General features: G+C 41.2%; 12 non-coding genes across 12 annotated transcripts; 1 reads left to right on the top strand and 11 right to left on the bottom strand.

Annotated features, from left to right (window-relative positions):
* Positions 1 to 104: 104 nt before the first annotated feature.
* Positions 105 to 177, bottom strand: trnam-cau (transfer RNA methionine (anticodon CAU)). Its single transcript has one exon. It is a non-coding gene; the product is annotated as a tRNA-Met (tRNA).
* A 70-nt stretch (positions 178 to 247) lies between these two features.
* trnam-cau (transfer RNA methionine (anticodon CAU)) lies at positions 248 to 320 on the bottom strand. Its single transcript has one exon. It is a non-coding gene; the product is annotated as a tRNA-Met (tRNA).
* Positions 321 to 579: 259 nt separating this feature from the next.
* On the bottom strand, positions 580 to 652 carry trnam-cau (transfer RNA methionine (anticodon CAU)). Its single transcript has one exon. It is a non-coding gene; the product is annotated as a tRNA-Met (tRNA).
* A 271-nt stretch (positions 653 to 923) lies between these two features.
* Positions 924 to 996, bottom strand: trnam-cau (transfer RNA methionine (anticodon CAU)). Its single transcript has one exon. It is a non-coding gene; the product is annotated as a tRNA-Met (tRNA).
* Positions 997 to 1,253: 257 nt separating this feature from the next.
* trnam-cau (transfer RNA methionine (anticodon CAU)) lies at positions 1,254 to 1,326 on the bottom strand. The gene has a single exon. It is a non-coding gene; the product is annotated as a tRNA-Met (tRNA).
* Positions 1,327 to 1,627: 301 nt separating this feature from the next.
* On the bottom strand, positions 1,628 to 1,700 carry trnam-cau (transfer RNA methionine (anticodon CAU)). Its single transcript has one exon. It is a non-coding gene; the product is annotated as a tRNA-Met (tRNA).
* A 308-nt stretch (positions 1,701 to 2,008) lies between these two features.
* trnam-cau (transfer RNA methionine (anticodon CAU)) lies at positions 2,009 to 2,081 on the bottom strand. The gene has a single exon. It is a non-coding gene; the product is annotated as a tRNA-Met (tRNA).
* Positions 2,082 to 2,348: 267 nt separating this feature from the next.
* trnam-cau (transfer RNA methionine (anticodon CAU)) lies at positions 2,349 to 2,421 on the bottom strand. Its single transcript has one exon. It is a non-coding gene; the product is annotated as a tRNA-Met (tRNA).
* Positions 2,422 to 2,727: 306 nt separating this feature from the next.
* trnam-cau (transfer RNA methionine (anticodon CAU)) lies at positions 2,728 to 2,800 on the bottom strand. The gene has a single exon. It is a non-coding gene; the product is annotated as a tRNA-Met (tRNA).
* A 251-nt stretch (positions 2,801 to 3,051) lies between these two features.
* trnam-cau (transfer RNA methionine (anticodon CAU)) lies at positions 3,052 to 3,124 on the bottom strand. The gene has a single exon. It is a non-coding gene; the product is annotated as a tRNA-Met (tRNA).
* A 266-nt stretch (positions 3,125 to 3,390) lies between these two features.
* On the bottom strand, positions 3,391 to 3,463 carry trnam-cau (transfer RNA methionine (anticodon CAU)). Its single transcript has one exon. It is a non-coding gene; the product is annotated as a tRNA-Met (tRNA).
* Positions 3,464 to 4,055: 592 nt separating this feature from the next.
* Positions 4,056 to 4,129, top strand: trnar-ucg (transfer RNA arginine (anticodon UCG)). Its single transcript has one exon. It is a non-coding gene; the product is annotated as a tRNA-Arg (tRNA).
* The last annotated feature ends 5,118 nt before the right edge of the window (positions 4,130 to 9,247 follow it).

Raw genomic sequence — 9,247 nt, 5'->3', positions numbered from 1 at the left:
AAGCTTCTTAAATGACTTTCATATCAAAAATATATTATGTAGACTATGTATGAATGAAGATGAAGTCTGTTTTAACTGACGAGATTTTGGGAAAAAAACAGCCATGCCCTGTATGAGGATTGAACTCATGACCTTCAGATTATGAGACTGACGCACTACCTACTGCGCTAACAAGGCTACTTCAGACTATGTATGAATGAAGATGAAGTCTGTTTTAACTGACGAGATTTTGGGAAAAAAACAGCCATGCCCTGTATGAGGATTGAACTCATGACCTTCAGATTATGAGACTGACGCGCTACCTACTGCGCTAACAAGGCTACTTCAGAAAAAAGAAGTAACAAGTGAAAAGCGAAGGATCTTTTTTTTTTTTTTTTTTTTTTTTTTTTTTTTTTTTTTAAGGTGTCTGACTTCGGATCAGAAGATTGAGGGTTCGAGTCCCCTCATGGTTACCCAAACAATTGGGCTAGCAGCAAATTGGTTGCTTCTTAAATTACTTTCATATCAAAAATGTATTATGTAAACTATGTATGAATGAAGTCTGTTTTAACTGACGAGATTTGGGGAAAAAAACAGCAATGCCCTGTATGAGGATCAAACTCATGACCTTCAGATTATGAGACTGACGCGCTACCTACTGCGCTAACAAGGCTCCTTGAAAAACAGAAGTGAAAAGCGAGGGATCATCAGGTTTTTTTTTTTTTTTTTTTTTTTTTTTTTTTTTTTAAACGAGTGAATGCATCCCAACCTTATGTTGGTGTGAGCATCTGGCCTCATGGATAAGGGGTCTGACTTCGGATTGGAAGTAATTGAGCTAGCAAGCTTCTTAAATGACTTTCATATCAAAAATATATTATGTAGACTATGTATGAATGAAGATGAAGTCTGTTTTAACTGACGAGATTTTGGGAAAAAAACAGCCATGCCCTGTATGAGGATTGAACTCATGACCTTCAGATTATGAGACTGACGCGCTACCTACTGCGCTAACAAGGCTACTTCAGAAAAAAGAAGTAACAAGTGAAAAGCGAAGGATCTTTTTTTTTTTTTTTTTTTTTTTTTTTTTTTTTTTTAAGGTGTCTGACTTCGGATCAGAAGATTGAGGGTTCGAGTCCCCTCATGGTTACCCAAACAATTGGGCTAGCAGCAAATTGGTTGCTTCTTAAATTACTTTCATATCAAAAATGTATTATGTAAACTATGTATGAATGAAGTCTGTTTTAACTGACGAGATTTGGGGAAAAAAACAGCAATGCCCTGTATGAGGATCGAACTCATGACCTTCAGATTATGAGACTGACGCGCTACCTACTGCGCTAACAAGGCTCCTTGAAAAACAGAAGTGAAAAGCGAGGGATCATCAGGTTTTTTTATTTATTTTTATTTTTTTTATTTATTAATTTATTTATTTATTTTTTTATATTTTTTTTTTACGAGTGAATGCATCCCAACCTTATGTTGGTGTGAGCATCTGGCCTCATGGATAAGGGGTCTGACTTCGGATTGGAAGTAATTGAGCTAGCAAGCTTCTTAAATGACTTTCATATCAAAAATATATTATATAGACTATGTATGAATGAAGATGAAGTCTGTTTTAACTGACGAGATTTTGGGAAAAAAACAGCCATGCCCTGTATGAGGATTGAACTCATGACCTTCAGATTATGAGACTGACGCGCTACCTACTGCGCTAACAAGGCTACTTCAGAAAAAAGAAGTAACAAGTGAAAAGCGAAGGATCTTTTTTTTTTTTTTTTTTTTTTTTTTTTTTTTTTTATTAATTTATTTATTTTTTTTTTTATATTTTTTTTTTACGAGTGAATGCATCCCAACCTTATGTTGGTGTGAGCATCTGGCCTCATGGATAAGGTGTCTGACTTCGGATTGGAAGTAATTGAGCTAGCAAGCTTCTTAAATGACTTTCATATCAAAAATATATTATGTAGACTATGTATGAATGAAGATGAAGTCTGTTTTAACTGACGAGATTTTGGGAAAAAAACAGCCATGCCCTGTATGAGGATTGAACTCATGACCTTCAGATTATGAGACTGACGCGCTACCTACTGCGCTAACAAGGCTACTTCAGAAAAAAGAAGTAACAAGTGAAAAGCGAAGGATCTTTTTTTTTTTTTTTTTTTTTTTTTTTTTTTTTTTTTTTTTCTTTTAAGGTGTCTGACTTCGGATCAGAAGATTGAGGGTTCGAGTCCCCTCATGGTTACCCAAACAATTGGGCTAGCAGCAAATTGGTTGCTTCTTAAATTACTTTCATATCAAAAATGTATTATGTAAACTATGTATGAATGAAGTCTGTTTTAACTGACGAGATTTGGGGAAAAAAACAGCAATGCCCTGTATGAGGATCGAACTCATGACCTTCAGATTATGAGACTGACGCGCTACCTACTGCGCTAACAAGGCTCCTTGAAAAACAGAAGTGAAAAGCGAGGGATCATCAGGTTTTTTTTTTTTTTTTTTTTTTTTTTTTTTATTTATTAATTAATTTATTTATTTTTTTATATTTTTTTTTTTACGAGTGAATGCATCCCAACCTTATGTTGGTGTGAGCATCTGGCCTCATGGATAAGGGGTCTGACTTCGGATTGGAAGTAATTGAGCTAGCAAGCTTCTTAAATGACTTTCATATCAAAAATATATTATGTAGACTATGTATGAATGAAGATGAAGTCTGTTTTAACTGACGAGATTTTGGGAAAAAAACAGCCATGCCCTGTATGAGGATTGAACTCATGACCTTCAGATTATGAGACTGACGCGCTACCTACTGCGCTAACAAGGCTACTTCAGAAAAAAGAAGTAACAAGTGAAAAGCGAAGGATCTTTTTTTTTTTTTTTTTTTTTTTTTTTTTTAAGGTGTCTGACTTCGGATCAGAAGATTGAGGGTTCGAGTCCCCTCATGGTTACCCAAACAATTGGGCTAGCAGCAAATTGGTTGCTTCTTAAATTACTTTCATATCAAAAATGTATTATGTAAACTATGTATGAATGAAGTCTGTTTTAACTGACGAGATTTGGGGAAAAAAACAGCAATGCCCTGTATGAGGATCGAACTCATGACCTTCAGATTATGAGACTGACGCGCTACCTACTGCGCTAACAAGGCTCCTTGAAAAACAGAATTGAAAAGCGAGGGATCATCAGTTTTTTTTTTTTTTTGTTTTGTTTTTTTTTTTAACGAGTGAATGCATCCCAACCTTATGTTGGTGTGAGCATCTGGCCTCATGGATAAGGTGTCTGACTTCGGATTGGAAGTAATTGAGCTAGCAAGCTTCTTAAATGACTTTCATGTCAAAAATATATTATGTAGACTATGTATGAATGAAGATGAAGTCTGTTTTAACTGACGAGATTTTGGGAAAAAAACAGCCATGCCCTGTATGAGGATTGAACTCATGACCTTCAGATTATGAGACTGACGCGCTACCTACTGCGCTAACAAGGCTACTTCAGAAAAAAGAAGTGAAAAGCGAAGGATCTTTTTTTTTTTTTTTTTTTTTTTTTAAGGTGTCTGACTTCGGATCAGAAGATTGAGGGTTCGAGTGCCTTCATTGTTAGCCAAATAATTGGGCTAGCAGCAAATTATTTGCTTCTTAAATGATTTTCATATCAAAAATGTATTATGTAGGCTATGTATGAATGAAGTCAGTTTTAATTGACGAGATTTTGGAAAAAAAAAACAGCTATGCACTGTATGAGGATCGAACTCATGACCTTCACATTATGAGACTGACATGCTACCTACTGCGCTGACAAGGCTACTTGAGAAAGGAAAGTAAGCGAAAAGCGAGGGATCATCATGTTTTTTTTTTTTATTTTTTTTTATTTTTTATTTATTTATACGAGTGAATGCATCCCAACCTTATGTTGGTGTGACCATCTGGCCTAATGGATAAGGTGTCTGACTTTGGATTGGAAGTAATTGGGCTAGCAAGCTTCTTAAATGACTTTCATATCAAAAATATATTCTGTAGACTATGTATGAATGAAGATGAAGTCTTTAAGAGTGCATGCATCCAAAACTTATGTCACAGTGTGACCATGTGGCCTAATGGATAAGGCGTCTGACTTCGGATCAGAAGATTGAGGGTTTGAGTCCCTTCATGGTTCGCCAAATAATTGGGCTAGCAGCAAATTATTTGCTTCTTAAATGACTTTCATATCAAAAATGTATAATATAAACTATGTATGAATGAGCAGCGATTGGCGGAGATGGCTGCAGCTTCTCATCCGAGGGCGAGGGGCGGACAGCCACCGCCCAGGAAGTCACGCCAGCGCAGTCACCCGATCCAAACGTCGCGCCAGGAGAGCTGTCCAATCAGAAAGTTGCGCTCGCACCACTGTCCAATCAGCGCATCGCACTGACAGTCATCCAATGGGATTGTTGCGCTAGCACAGCCGACGCAGCCTTCAATAAGGGAGCACCAAACGCCACGTGCACACTCGGGAGTGGAACGCTTCTGCGGGCCCAAGCTGACAGCCGTAACACAGCCATATCTCTAGATTGATCCTGCCGACATGCGGATCCTTTTCCCAGAGCGGGTCACATATTCAATTTATCCCAGGATGCGACTATTAAAAATAATCATGATAAATCATCAATTAAAAATATTTAAATCATAGGAAACTGTCAGTATGTGAAAGTGATGGGCACAGACTCAGATGAACACCAACCAAGGTGTTTTCAATTAATTAACACATATGTATATAAAGGTACAGTATGCATGTGTTGAGGACAATATCACGAACAATGCCAGCTTTGGCACTCTCGAGGACATTGCAAATGGAGAAGTGTGAAGACACTGCATATTCAGAGACTGAGAGGACTTTTTGGCACATGAGGACGACTGGCTCATCAGCAGCTTTCGGTTCCCGAGAGCAAATCTTATTGGCGCTGCGCAGGGATCTGCACCCATCCTGCAGGAGCAATCACGACACAGCCAGGAGCCGTGCATTACCCGTTCGTTCCTATGCAGGTGCTGACCACACTGGGCTTTCTTCCGAGCCGCAGGTGCATTCCAGAGGGAGCTGACAGGTCGACACTGACCGATAGCGTCCCAAAAAGCTCCTCATTGTCTCCACAAAGTTATGTAAATCAACATGTGTATAACGTTTTATATGACTTGGTCTGATCTGAGGTGATTCAAGGATGGAATAATTAACAAGATAATTGATTTAAAAAAGATTTCATATAGTGACAACACTAAGTGATTTCAGCCCTTTAATTAATAAGGCAAGGGAACTTGATCACTTTTTCACATATGCTTTTATTGTGTCATTGAGATCTGTCAATGCATTGAGTCGATCTGGCCTCTCGTCGATCCCCGGATTGCCCTCCAATTGTTCTCTTGTGACTTTAGGACAGCGCCGGTGAGGACGTGGCCGGTCATCAGTAGGTGGCTGTTGCGGTTGAATGTAGGACTCGTAGCTGAGGAAGCTGGATGGAACCGTTGGGTCTGTGACACTGGGCCTGCAAGCCTGTGACTGTGTGCACCTCATTGTCTATTGGAAACATGGATGTATATTAAAACAGGAAAGCCTTCTAAGGCTTGTTTTCACATCTTGGTTTGAAGAAGCTTGAACATTTATCTTGCTTGGCTGTGAGAACACATGTATGGCTGCCCACTTCCACCAATAAAAAGAGAAAATGAAAGATTTTCTTCTTCTATTTTTCCTCTATTTCAAACCTGATTGGCCCGTTACTCTCCAATTTTGTTGCTTTTTCCCTGGCGGAGGAGGTCTTCAAAAGGTGGGAAATACATTAATTCTATTTTACTGGCAGTTATGGGCTTCAATAAGTGACACTGGGAAGGTGAGGAAAGTCACACAAATATGTATTTCCCTTGAGGTTGATACATGTCACCTACGTTTGCTCCCACCACCCGTGTGATCAGCGTTTCCCGTGATCGACGTCACTCTATGGTCGAACGGATTAAGTTGATCCCAAAGTTGGTCCCAAAAGCGATTCTTATCTTCCGAGGAGGAAGAAAATAATTCCACGAACAAGGCCAGCTCGTCGAGACACGCCTCCGGATCTTCCCTGTCCCTTCCTGATGCGGGCACTGTCCCAATTGCGAGTCCTGGGCCCTCAGTCAAGAGGTCGTCCTCTCCCAACTCCACCACCAGTTCCGTGGAGGAGTATCGCCGCCAATAATCGCCCAACCATGTCATCAATAGCAACATCATACTCCTCATCACTACTGTCTGTAGGGGCCAGGAGGTCCAAGCGGTCTGGATCAGCGAAGGCAGCAACTCAGGGTTGCTGGCTTCCCTCAGGAACACCCCGGGATGGCTCAGGGTACTCTCCCACCCCTTGCTCTTCCCCATCCGCTTCCGGGGGGGAACCTGGGCCCTCTTGGGTCGGAACCCCCTGAACTGGATTTCCCAGGACTTCCCCCGTACCGGAGGTTCCTGGAACACACGGCGCAGATGACTTGGTTCCATCCCGAACCCTTCCAAAGGGAAGGTGCGCCGAGCACCATTGCCCCGCTTCACCCTCTCCGGACTGCTAAGAACCGACCGAGGGGGGGAGTCCGCGGTCGTTCTGGTCGTGACTGCAACCTCCCCAGTCGAGGCACTGGCCTCTGTCAACGCAGCCCCACTTTTTTTGGAACGCGTAGACGATTTAATTACCCTGGTAATTGTTGTTGGTGGAAAAACGCGCAAACTGAATTTTACCAAGGTAAACTGAAAAGTTCTCCAAAAGTTCTGGCGGTGGAAAAACGGCTATTTATACACATATATACATACATACATACATGCATACTCATATACACATACAAATACACACAATACAAAACACCTACAGAACAACACTTACCGTCACCACCAACTATTCACTATCCCTTCAATATGTGCGTCAACTACACTGAGGCATTTCCAAGAACCCATTCAACCTGGAGCTACCAGACCAGTAGTCCGGTGGCACAGGCAGGTTAGGAAATGTTAAAGCTTTCTCAACGACTCCCCCTGCTGGTCATAGACCATGAAGTTGAATAGGGAACCGAAGGACAGGCACTGGCCGTCGCACGTCACTATGGACGGACGGGTCCACGGACTTACATATGAATGGATTGTCAATGCTACTTATTGGTAACGGATTGACCGACAGTCCATTCATGTGTAAGTCTGTGCTTGCTGTCGAGTCACGGCGGGAGTGACGTCATGCAGCCGACAAATTCACCCTTCGGAGGACCCAGCCTTGTAAATTTGGACACAGGCTCAGTCTCATGGGTTCAGTGAAGGTCAAGACACAAATGTGACTCATGATTGGTGATGACACGCCCTGCTTGGCTATCTTTAGATGAAGGTGATCACACAATATTGCTTGGTCTATGTCTAGGAGTGTGGTGGTTGAGGACCCAAATGCAGAAAAGCATTAATGAGGAGGCAGTGGTGAAGTCTAAAAAGTGTTTGTTTTTTAACTAGACAAAAACAAGGAGACAAACAGGTCAAAAGAACAAGACAAAACAAAACAACTAAGTCCAAATCTAGAGTGTGGCATGACGTGGGGAAAAAACAAGGCAAGACATATACTGACAGCAGCGACAAACAAACAATGGACCAACAAGGACTGAACAAAAGACAGGAGACTACAAAAGTCTACACAAAAGTCTGTTTCAATATATCCGCACAAGTTTCTTACCGTTTAGGCCAGGGGTGACCAACCTTTTTTCACCCAAGATCTACTTTCCAAGTCACCAAACTCCCAAGTTCTACCACTTCAACGTCAACATCGTAAACTCTCACACATCTTTTCCAGCCTGCTGTAACTAACCCAAACTAACTAACTAACTAACTAACTAACTAACTAACTTTTTTGTGTTGTTTTACAAACCACTAGACATCAGATAACGCTCTTCTCATCTCACACATGCAACACACACTTGGCAAACTCCATGATGAATAACTGACCTTAATTTTAAAGAAACTGGAGGGAGAAAACTGATACAAGACAAGTGTTACGGCCCACGTTGTTTTGTGGCCGTTTGTTTTGCATGTGGGCGCTTGTTCCTGATTGGTGGACCTTTTGCTCAGTCCACGAATCAGGACAAGAGAGGAGCCTTGATTGCCGCATCTGTTTCAGATGTGGTCTTGATTGGTCACAGCTTAACAGGCTGCCTCCTTCGTTCATTTTCTAGCCAGCCCCTATACCACTTTTGTGTTTGTTCCACTGTCCTTCGTATTTAGTGCAATTTTAGCAATAAGTTCGTCAGGTTATTAATTCCATAATTCATTCGTATGACTTTGCCATAAATTCGTCCATTCATTTCACAGCTGGAAGGTCGGGAGAGTGGCCCGACATTCTGGAGCGTTCAGGCTCCATTCTGTGTTGTGAGGTATAGTGTATGTTTTGTAATAGAAATAAACCATGTATTCAGGGCTGCATATAAGAATTTTGGCATGTACTTATTTATTTCCCGACCCACCCACCTCACTGGCAGTAGTGATGAGATTTATTACTACTGTATTACAATTTTTTTTAAATCCCTTTAAAAGCTCAGCCCATGTACGTATATGTTACATAACTAAACAAATTCACTAAATAACTTTGGCAAACATATGAACCGAAATATGAGTTAGCAGAAGAAAATTGAGACACAACCATGTGCCATGTTGAAGGAGAGGGGGAAATGGGCGGAGCGAGGGATGTGTGTGACTTAACTTAAAGGAAGGCTCCTTTAATTTTACATGTATGGCTTGATCGGCAGTAAATAGTTAGTTTAGCTACGAAAAATGCATAAGAGCTGAAGAATACACCCTTATATTGATTTATTTAACTTTTCTTCAACATAGAAGTACTTCCGTGTTGGAACGCCCCCGAGTGGTGACGTAACAAGTGTGTATACTCGCTTGGCGAACAGTAGTTCACGCAGACATAACAACGAGGAGGACACAAACTGTCACTTATGCCTTTGTGTATTGCAAAATTTTGCAAGGCGTCGGCAAGGAAAAACCCGCGAGACCCCCCTTAAAAACAAAAAAAAAAAAAAAAAACGACTTGAGTAGACAATGGTTTGTTTGCTAAGTGCTGTCAACCTCCCGAAGGACAAGCAGGCGTGCGCGCAGCGAACATTTCAGGCATGAGGACTAAGAAAATATGTTACAATTTGAGATGGGGTACGCCACACGCCTAATACTAAAGCCCAACGCAGTACCGAGTATCTTTAAAGAACCAGACGTGGGAAATAATCAAGCCGATGGAGGATCTCTGGCGGCTACTTCCGCA

Source organism: Festucalex cinctus, chromosome 12, assembly GCF_051991245.1.
Source record: "Festucalex cinctus isolate MCC-2025b chromosome 12, RoL_Fcin_1.0, whole genome shotgun sequence".
Classification (NCBI taxonomy): domain Eukaryota; kingdom Metazoa; phylum Chordata; class Actinopteri; order Syngnathiformes; family Syngnathidae; genus Festucalex; species Festucalex cinctus.
The sequence above is the reverse complement of the archived record's forward strand: the minus strand, read 5'-3'. Positions and strand labels throughout refer to the sequence as shown.